Source organism: Tetrao urogallus (assembly GCF_951394365.1).
Source record: "Tetrao urogallus genome assembly, chromosome: 1".
NCBI lineage: Eukaryota > Metazoa > Chordata > Aves > Galliformes > Phasianidae > Tetrao > Tetrao urogallus.
Genome location: NC_136813.1, coordinates 60,208,317 through 60,219,806, shown reverse-complemented (window position 1 = coordinate 60,219,806; position 11,490 = coordinate 60,208,317).

Sequence of the window (11,490 nt, the reverse complement as noted above, 5' to 3'; positions counted from 1 at the left end):
CATTGCTATAAAGTTGATGGCAATGACATATTTGTCTCCTCTCTTGTCAGCCCAGAAGCCTCCACAGAGTTGGTTTTTCCTGCACTGGCTGCAGCTCATGTCCTGCTGCAGGGACATGAGTCACTTACAGGGGCAAGACCTCTGGGCCAGGATTTTGAAGTCCTTGCAGGACAAAGTGCTGAAGGAGCTGAAATGAAGTGGGTTTTGAGTAGGTGTCTCTGTAGAAACTTCTTCATTTCCCTACTGGCCAGGCAGAAGAGTCATGAGGGCTTCTTAAATAATGCCTATATGCTGGTGGCATTGTGTCTCCCTGTGTGCTGTACAGCCTTTATGACAAAGTATCTGATTGCTTCTACCCCACAATTAACTCAGGGATGGAATCAGGCTGCTGATTTCACCATCATTTTAGCTGCTTCTGTGGCTACATGGCAATGCTGGGTTGCCTCAGAGCAAACCTCAAGTTGCCTCTTCTGCTGAGAACCATGCTCTACCAGGCAGCCAAAACAACCTCCCCATTTGCTTGTTTTGGGATAGCCCATTGCTCAAGCTCATTTGCTCATTTCCATGGCCTCTCTTGTTCTGTGTTTACTCAATGCACCACTGAGTTCATCTCAGGATACAGCTGGGAGGGGACTCTTATCTAATGTCGTCCTCATTCCTTCCTCCTGCTCTCTGGGTCACTCTGCTGACAAATCACTTGGTCAATTATGGGCTGGGTTCCATCAGAAGAGGGATGGCCAGCAGGGACAGGGAGGTGATTGTCCCCCTCTGCTCTGCTGCTGTGAGGCCCCATCTGGAGTACTGGTCCAGGTCTGGAGCCCCAGTACAAGAAAGACAGGGAGCTGTTGGAGAGGGTGCAGAGGAGAGCCACAAAGATGATCAGAGGACTGGAGCACCTCCCCTGTGAAGATAGGCTGAAGGAGCTGGGCTTGTTCAGCCTGGAGAAAAGAAGGCTGCGGGGTGACCTCACTGCAGCCTTTCAGTACCTAAAGGGAGCCTACAAACAGGAGGGGAACCAACTCTTTGAAAAGGTAGATAACAGCAGGACAAGGGGAAATGGTTTGAAGTTGAGGGAGGGAAGATCTAGATTGGATGTCAGGGGGAAGTTCTTTACAGAGAGAGTGGTGAGGAGCTGGAACAGGCTGCTCAGAGAGGTTGTGGATGCCCTGTCCCTGGAGGTGTTCAAGGCCAGGTTGGATGGGGCCCTGGGCAGCCTGGTCTAGTATTAAATGTGGAGGTTGGTGGCCCTGCATGTGGCAGGGGGGTTGCAGCTTCATGATCCTTGAGGTCCCTTCCAACCCGGGTCATTCTGTGATTCTGTGATTATGTGATTCTGCAGACTGGATGCAGGTGAAGTTATGGGGGAAGCTGAAAGCTTGGGTGCTATCAGCTGAAGCCACTTTCCTGGCAGAGATCGCTGCATGGAGAGCTGTGTGGGAAAACGCAACGGTGAAGGAAAGGGCTGGGCAGGGATTGCTTAACCCATCATTATGTTAAAAGGTGTTCACTGAATCAGAGCCTCAGGGGTCAGACTTGAACATAATTTTTCATTATTTCAAAGTGTAGATCTCCTCATGTAAGCACTGATATTTCTGGAGAAGTCAGCAATGAACCAACAGAAAAATGTTTTGAAGGTTTCCAGGTCCTGTTCCTTTTGATTTAGATGTCTACATTAGACAAACTGTGTTTTCCACAGTACACAACAATTGCAGTAGTAGCATCATAATACAGCTGCAAATGCTATTACTGAATCAAGAGCTTCTTTGATGCTTTCTCCCATGAAAGCCATGTAGATAAGCTCAGGAAGTGTGGCATAGATGAGTGGACAGTGAGGTAGATTGAGAACTGTCTACCTGGCAGATCTCAGAGGGTTGTGACACTATGTCAGCAGCACAGTTTGGTTGAAGGCCTGTAACTAGAGTTTCCATGCTGGGTCCAATCTTGTTCAACGTCTTCATCGACGACCTATATGAAGGGACAGAGTCCACCTTCAGCAAGTTTGATGATGATGCGAAGCTGAAAGGAGTGGCTGACACATCAAAAGACTGTGCCACCACTCAAGACCTGGGCAGGCTGCAGAGTTGGGTGGAGAGGAACTGGATAAGGTTCAACAAAGCTGAATGTACAGTGCTACACCTGGGAAGAAATCATGGCATGCATCAGTACAGGTTAGGATCTGACCTACTGGAGAAGATCTCTGTAGAGAAGGATCTGGGTGTCCTGGTGGGCAACAGGGTGGCTATGAGCCAGCAGTGTGTCTGTGTGGCCAAGGTCGATGGGACCCAGAAGTGCATTAGAAAGAATGTGGCCTGGAGTACTGTGCCCAGTTCCGAGCTCCTCGATTCAAAAAAGACAAATATCTCCTAGGAAGCATCTGGTGAAGGGCAACAAGGATGATTAAGGGCATCTCCTATAAGAGGAAAGGCTGGGAAACCTGGGGCTGTTCAGCCTAGATAAGAGAAGACTGAGTGGGGATCTCACCAATGCTTATGAATATGTGTAATGGGTGGGTGTCAAATTAATGGAGCCAGGCTCTTTTTTGGCAGTTATTGGTAACAGAACAAGATGCAATGGCACAAACTGGAATACAGGAACCTTCATCTGAACATGAGAAAGAACTTCTTTCCTTTGAGGATGACAGAGCACTGGAATAACAGCCCAGAAAGGCTGAGGAGTCTCCTCACAAGGGGAGCGAAGGGGCAGCGCTGAGCTCTGCTCTCTGTGACAGCAACATGGCCTGAGGAAAGGCATGGAGCTGTCAGGGGAGGGGCAGCTGGGGGCTAGGGAAAGGGTCTGCACCAGAGGATGGTGGGCACGGAACAGGCTGCCCAGGGCAGTGGGCATGGCACCAAGTGCTTGATTTCAAGGAGCATGTGGATACCACTGTCAGACATAGGGTCTGAATTTTGTGTGGTCCTGTGTGGGACTGGGAGTTGGACTCAATGGTCCTTGTGGGTCCCTTCCAACTAAGGACATACTTTAATTCTGTGATTCTGGCATTTACGAGGAGTACAAGTCACAGGGTCACAGAATCATCAAAGATGGAAAAGACCTTCCATCTTTGATGGAAGATCATCAAGTCCAACCATCAACCTGACCTATGGAGTTACTAAAACTTATCCCACATCCACAAGACTTTACAAGACAGAGCCGTATTTCCCCCTTTAACCAGACCTGCCCTGCCCTGCAAGACATTCCTTCTCTCTCTGCCCTTCTACTATCCCTTGCCTTGCCGCTCCTCCCCATGTATTCTGGATGGCAAGGCGAGGACGTAACACCCTGCAGCACACCGACTTCCAACACCTGCAAAGAATTAAGGGAGGGTGAAACACTCCCAGGAGCCTGCCGCGCATCCTTCAGCCTCTACAAAATCCTGAATTCCTTTTGCATGAGAACATGGGTACATCTGCTTGCAATCATCGTTCCCCACTCAGCCGGCCTGCCGAAGCAGAAACATGATTCTCCACACTTTGGTCAGTATTCACAGCCGAGGGGCCAGGATTGGAGAGGAGCAGAATAAGCCTGCTTTTCAGCTGCACTTCCCCAGCAGCCTGCCTGCCCCAGTGCTCACAGTCCTGCGTGCTCCTTGCCCTACTTTCAGGGATTGAGAAATGCTTAAATAAAGAGAAACTTGTTCTGTGGTGGAAAAACGGTCAGTTCTTCTGGCTAGGCAATTGAGAAGGAGACGGGAAGCACGTTATTTTAAAGGTAAACTGATAAAATGTTTGTTTGCTGAAGGAGCAGGAGGAATGTCAAAAACATGTCTTTATATGCTACCGTACAAAAAGTTATTTGAGGATATAGTTCTGCCATGACAACAACCATGCAGGGTGTTATAAAGGAATATTTTATCTTTCAGTTGTCTGTGGGCTCATATAGGATCTTTTTCTGGCCATAAGCAGGCTCTTTGTCAGTATATGTATACGTGTGTGTGTGTGTGTGTGTGTGCATGGCTGTATGAATGCACACTCTGTAGCCATGGAAATAGCTAAAAATTTTACAAGGAAAGTGTATGGACACAGAGGAATACTATCAGATTCTCTGGTGATGCTATTGTTTTGTTCTTAATATTTTCCCCGTTTCAACTGACCAGCAAGGAAACTGCTCAAAATCCCTATATTAATGAAAGCATCATGTGCTGTCCCATTGCAGGTTGTAGAATAGAGTCACAGAATCATTACATTCAGCAAGGACCACCAAGATCATCCAGTCCAACCAGCAGCCCATCCCCACCATGCCCACTGACCGCCCTCAGTGCCACATCTACACGATTCTGGAACACCTCCAGGGATAGTAACTGCACCACCTTCCTGGGCAGCCTGTGCCACTGCCTCATTGCTCTTTCTGAGAATTAATCTCTCCTCACATCCAACCTGAACCTTGCCATTGAGGTTATTACCCATTGTCCTATTGATGAGATAGATAAATTCAGTGCTTCTATAGATTTGCTAGATTAAATTTAAAAGGCAGCAGCCTCAAGTGCTTCTACATAAAAGGACAAAATTTACTTTATGAATGCAATTAAGAATGTCATGTTTTGGGAATAAAGTGTATTTTTGTTAAGAATACAAAAGTATTCTTAAAATACAAAAGGTATTCTTAACAAAAGAAATCCTGACCATCAAGTTGCTCAGTATTCATGTGATTCCTGAAAGAAAGCTGAAGGCAATGTCTACAGCATCCTATTCATCCTCAGCTTGGATTGTGCTTGAGCATCATCAGGTGGGATGTCCACGGGTCTGGTTAACAGGATCTGAGATGACATCTTGCTATGTCCCTAGATGACACGGCTACAGAGAGAATGCTGTAGTGGGAGTCCAGCCAAGGAGACCTTGGCTCTCCAAAGCCTCTGCACTGCTCACATGTGCCCAAAACTCACCATCCTTTTGGCTCTGCTTTTGCTGAGGGACAGTGTGCTTCTCCACCCTACCCTGACATGACATTCAGAAATCTAGCTCTTTAAGAGAAGATCATCTGTGAAGCCAACTGGCAGCTCCAAGTGTTCTTGCTCTCCTTTGGCAATTTTATTAACTATAGTTGCAGAAATGTAGATCATCAGGAATTTGAAATTTCAGTACATTCAAAGAAACTCGAAGCCTTTTTATAACATTTTCCAGAAGGGGAACATAGGCATATACACAGATATATGGCTGGCCTTTACCATCTTGTGATTTATCCATATCTTAACTGAGGTGAAGATGAGATGCAGAAACCTAAGCGAGAGAGAACACATCCCTGCAGTCTCACAGGAAAGGTTTGCATGGGTGGCACGTGTATTTCCTAATTTCCTTTTCAGGTGCCTTTTACAAATGTCTGCTTTGAATCACAGAATCATAGAATGGCCTGGGTTGAAAAGGACCACAGTGATCATCTAGTTACAATCCCCCTGCTATGTGCAGGGTCACCAACTACCAGACCAGGCTGCCCAGAGCCACATCCAGCCTGGTTCTGAATGCCTCCAGGGATGGAGCATCCACAGCCTCCTAGTGTAGTGTTTGCCTAGCTGTTGAGCTGGACTTCCATACAAGAAATGCCCCCAGTCACCACTGATTGTGGTGGGCAGGCAGCTTTTTAAGAAAAATGGAATATGTGTATTCACTGGTATGCACATTTGAACACCACAGTTTATCCACATGCATTCCCATGCACACATGCAGAACTTTTATCCCACAGTAGAACGACTTGTGCTAGTCAATGAAGATCCAAAGGAAAGCATCTGTCATTAAAAAAGCAATAGGAAGACACATTTATTTAGCACAAGCTGAAATACAGAGATGTTTTCACGCTGTGTTTGACTTGGCTTACCACAGGCAAGACTTAATGAAGTACAGAAGGATTGTCTAAAAGAAACTGTGCAGGTCTGATGTTTACTGCAACTTCTCTCTGTTGGCTGCCCCTAAATGTTCATTTGAGTGTTGCAACACACTGGCACTCTAATAAATCCATTCTGGTCCTATTTAGAGATCTCATACTTAATGCCTTTCTTTCTTTAATACAGCTTCGTGCCCTAAATGCTAATGCAGGTCTTCTTGACCAACCTCTTCCTAATAATGACATATAGAGATGAAAACCTCTCCTGTGATGGGCACAGATGAGATTCCTTTATCTGTGTCAATAACCTTTGAAACCATTGTTTGTGAAGTGCAATTGCTTGTTGAACTTAACAGTTAACAGAGCATGGGTCGAGCTTGGATTTTCAGTTAGAGGAAGGGTAAGCCTGTAGGCAAGTGTATCTCCATGGCAGTCAGCCAGCCTGCTGGTTGGTTCTCAGTGTAGCAATGGGAAAATCCACATCCCTTTTACACTTGTCTGTAAAGTCTGTGCTTGTACAGAACTCTTCTTACTGCTTGCCATGCAGCTTTCATCCTCAGCAGGTGGCACACGCACAAATGTTTTGCTTCTGGGAGTAAATGTAATTTGTCAAGACCTCATGCAATTGTGTTTCACTTCTGCTCCTTAGTCTTTCTGAACTGTAATGCCCTTTTCCTTGCTTTTCTGCCTATCTGTAGACCCTCAGCTCATTCTAACCCTGTAATCAGCCACTGTCCTTTTTCAGATATTGCTTGTAGCTACTACTGTGCAATTGAAGAGAAAATGGTAACGACTGATTGGAAGGGAACTTGACTTTGGCTGACATTTCTGTGTAAACTTCAAACAAGCAGAATTGTAGGTGATTCGTAAATGTATAAACTCTGTGCTACTACCTGTCTTTTCCTTCCTTTCATATCTGAGTGTGAGATACATTGATTTTAAGTCTAGAAGACATCAGTATGGTCTGATCACCTGCATAATTCAGATCCCCTGACATCCCTGTGAAAATTCAGCTTTCTGGATCATGAAGAGTACTTGTGACAGTGATCATCTTTTAGAAAGAAAAATAATCTCCTCTTGATTAAGAAAGATCCACCTGTTCCTACACAGTCCTTCTTACATTCTTCCGGTGTCATCCAAGAAAAATGTTATCTTATACATATGCCATCTGAAAGCAATGCCTCTCTATTCCCATGGAAACAACAGATACAAAGAGCACAATGACACTGTTTAACAGAAAAAATTCTCAGCTACAAAACTCTTTCGACAGAGTCACCATCATTAGCTATGCATTTTCAACAGCGATAAACAAGAGCCTGCATGTCACACTAGTAACAATCTGCGTGGCCATCTAGAACGTGACTTGATTTTCACATCTCTGTCACCACTGCTGGAGCACACCACTGCCACCTCTCTGCTCTCACATCCACTGTTTGTTCTCCATCAACATTCAGCAAGTGTAGGTGAATGTCAGTGGGTGCCATTTTTTCCTGCATGGAGGAGTTCAATGACACACCTGTGCTTCATATGCACTTCTATGTCAAATGCCTTTAGTGTCAGAGTGTCCCTCTGCTACCATCTGCCACATGGCAATGATATGCAATGGAATGTTGGTGGGAAGGTTCAACCTCTTCTGCCATGGCACCAACATCCACCTCTGATGTGTCAACATAGTAAAACAGGAAGCATTACTTTTGGAGCAGCCATCATAACTTCTACACACTCATTAACTCCCATCTGATGTTTTTCCTCTGAAGTTAAACTCTGAAGTCATTACAGTGATTCTATCTGTATCTCTATCTGTACATTCATCACCAGTGCACAGAATCCTAATACTGGTGGACAAAACAGGCACATTCCTTAACTGACATTTTTCTTGTCACAAATTAATCCTCAGATAGTTTTGGATAATTTATTCCTAAAGCTGTTCGTATACCCTGGGAAAGGAAAAGGCAGATATATTTTCTAGTATTGTGTTACGAAGAGAATATGCTTAGATCTTTGGGTAGCATTTCTATTTTGTGTTTTATATATATATATATATATATATATATATATATATACTTAAATATATATTAGTTTAGTTCTCTGTATGCGAGAGTTTATTTTTAAATGAAAATATGTGATGTTTAAATGGAAACCAGAGACAGAAATGGGAGAGAAACATCTGACAAAAATAAGATGAGATGGAATTTGTCCACAATGAAACCAAAACATGTGTCAGCCTTTTTTTTTACCTTTTTCTCTCAGGTATGAGCCTAATCTGGAGTTGTCTGTGCTCTTACAGGTAAATGAATCTGCGCCTTGGGCAGCAGGAGCTTTCCTAGAGGAGACTGATGGATTGCTTCTAATATTGAGGCTGTAGGTTTGATGGGAACTGTGGTGTTGTCTTCTTTATTAAAATGTTGATCTAACAGCAGTCTGGTTTTTTTATCAGATAAAAAGAAAAAGGCCTCTCCCTGCTGTGCATTTCTCTGCTCCCTTTCCAAAATTTTCAGCATGGCTTGTCTTAAGCACAAATAAAAAAGGCAAATAAGATTACTGCTATGGAAAACTTTTCCATAGGCATATTTAGTGGCTTTGTAATGATTTGGCTATTTTGGGGTAAGTTTTTTTTTTTTATTTTTATTTTTAAAAGTGTAGAAGAACGTCTCATGAATGTTCCAACCCAAACCGCACAATGGAATTTTCATATAAGATGACTGACCTTGCTGAACCGAAGGGCAAATGTTCCTTTTGAATCAGAAGACGTGGATTCTGGTCTAGAGGCCTAGAATTCGCTGAGCAGAGCGCCAGGTTGGGTCTCCCAAAAAAGTGTGTTCTTGTGTTGAGTGCTTCCTACTTCAAAGTACATACATCTCATGCACACCCTATTTTCTCCTCATAGAGAGAAGGCATGGCATCCTCTCTTACTGTCTCCAGTAAATAAGTGTTTAAAACAACACTGTACTGCATATCACTTGCCATCACCACATCTGCATTAATCAGTAGGAAAAAAGCAAACTAACTGGCAGCCAGTGAAAAGATACTCCCAGTTACAACTTGAATAAAAATCTTTTACCACCAAGTGGCCCCTCCTGCTCTACCATACTGTCATTGCTGTGCTTGTGCTGTTTCTGCAGGGTACAAGGACTCCTCAAGGATTTGTCTGCAGCTTTGCTTCCTCTTGTACAACTAAACACCAATCTGGACACCTACAGAGAAGAAAGAGATCACTACTGCCGAAGAACTGCTGTACAATTACCCTGACTTAAGTCTATCCCAGCTCCCATGATAGTTCAGATATGTGTTTCTGACACAGATTAGCTTTCAGGTTAAATTGTATCTATTTTGGCCCCAAGCTGAAGGATCAGATCCACAGAAGGGCCTTTTTTCCCATCAGGACATTTTTGATATGGAGGAAACCACATGCTGGAGATGGACAGCAACTCAGCAACTCCTCCATCCTGCAACCATCCCCAAGGGCAATAGCTCCAGTGCACAACAGCAATTATGCCTATGCTAAGAGGAGCTAACAGGGACTTTAGTGTCTTGTCTACGTGATAAAAGTGGGCAGGTGCTTCTGGTTGGGTGAATGAAAGGCAGCTTCAGTTTAGAATGTGTGCAGCCCTACTAGCACATGTATGTGTAGGCAACACATGACAGCAGAGAGCCAAGGAAGAAATACACACTTTCAGGTAGGAGCTATATTTCTGTACTACAACATTTTGCAAGATCCAGGCATAGCAGCAGCAGACTGGAATTTAATTTTTCTGAGATGAATGGGATTCCACAGTGCTCTTATGATTCAAATGGAATATGTGCATGAATATTTTCAGGACAAGTACTTAAATGATCACAACAGGCAAAAATGTCCCCTCAAGCACCCACAGTTGGCAGTGTTGTGATGCTAGGTTGGCTAGGGCAGCCTTTGAAGCCGTTGGCATCTAAGCGTGGCAGGGTGCAGAGGGATTTCATGCTGGAAGATTAAAGATGCCATGATCTCTTACTCAGCAGCAACACGAGAAGGCTACAAAAGGTGCACTCTCCTGGAAACAAACTGAGTTGTAAATCAGAAATGTAATCCAGCATCAAATGGGCAGAGGCATGGTCTCCTTTGTAGGGAGGGTTTGGGCAGGCGCTGGTAAAGCTGGAAGCACAGAGATGAGGCAGAGCTGGGGAAGGAGGCAGTAGAGCAAACCATAGGGGTATAAGATCACTTGTGGTAGCATCAGGAGGACAAGCTTCTGCTCTGATAACCGTAGAGCTACGCTCAGAGCTGAGATGCTCTAGGTACTTCTAAGGCTCCTTTCTGCAGTGCCTGGCCCCTGGGCTGGCGCTTGCTGGCTGTGAACAGGGCCCACATCATGGCGGTTCCTTGGGGTGGAGTGAACAACATAGCCCCCTTTGGCAAAATGGAGAAGGTTAGTTTCACCTGTTTCACTCCATTCCCACTTCTGGACATAGCTTCCTTGCTTGGCCATCTAGAACATCACAACTTCCCAGTCAGGGTCAGGGAAAGGGGCTGCATCACAGCGCAGTGGGCATGGAACGGGGTGCACAGGACTGTGGGCATGGCTCCAAGCTGCTGGAGTTCAAGGAGAGTTTGGATATCTCTCCCAGATGTAGGGTTTGAATGTTGAGCTGTCCTGTGTGGGGCCAGGAGCTGGATCCCTTGTGGATTCCTTCTGACTTGGATATCCTATGGTTCTATGACAACTTACTCAGCAATAGCAAACCTGAATACAGTCCCACTAGTTTAGTAAACACTGGATTGGCTCCAAAAAGTAGCAAGGGGCAGTGCTGGCAGGAAAGGAGAGAGCCAGGTGGAAGAATGGGATGAAGATTTCTGGTGAAGCAAGAGGGGGGAGATAATGATTTCTAGGTGAGGTTTTGGTTGGGGACATAAGAGAACTGGAAGACCATGGCAGGCAGCAGCAGTCACCTCATATATAAGTCTAGAGCTTGGGCGAAATAGCGAAAAGTGTGCATAAACCATTAAGTGAATTATGACATGTAGAGAGGGGGATGCTAAAGCCAAGCTGCTGAAATTAAGACGTTTAAGACTTCACATTTTCATCATTTGCAGCCTTTTTTTTTTTTTTTTTTGAGGCAGTATGCACAGATTCTGGATGTATACCATAAAGGAAGGGAACAAACTCAAGTCAAAAATAGCTCAGAAATGCGAGTTCAGAAAAAAGTTTTGAAACATTAAAGAAATGTTAAAAGAAGAGCCCTTAGAGACAGCAGTGAAAGGAAGAGTGATTTGAAAGAAACTGATGTCTTGTACAAAAAGAAGTATTAGTGTATTGCCATACCTCTCCTTTCCTGCTAGACCCAACTTGGAGATTTGCTATATACTTGTGAAAATGCACTGGAGGCAGTGGAAGGATAAAAGGACTTCATAGAGTTTTTTTGTATCACTTCAAGGTAAGGAAAAAACATTAACACTGCTGTTTATTTATAATATGGACCAAAGTAATGCTGCTACCAGGCAAAATGTGATGGATGAAATTCTCTTGTTCCTATCAGTCACAGACTGTGCATCAAGGTCAATAGAACTTGTGATGACAAATAGACTTCCCTTAAAGCAAGAGGGTGTCAGATAGAACTTGGGTCCCATCACTATCAGGAGGGCTCTGGAGCAGGAGAAGAAGTACCATGAAACTTCAAATGTTCGGGGCATAGCTGGCTCGTGAA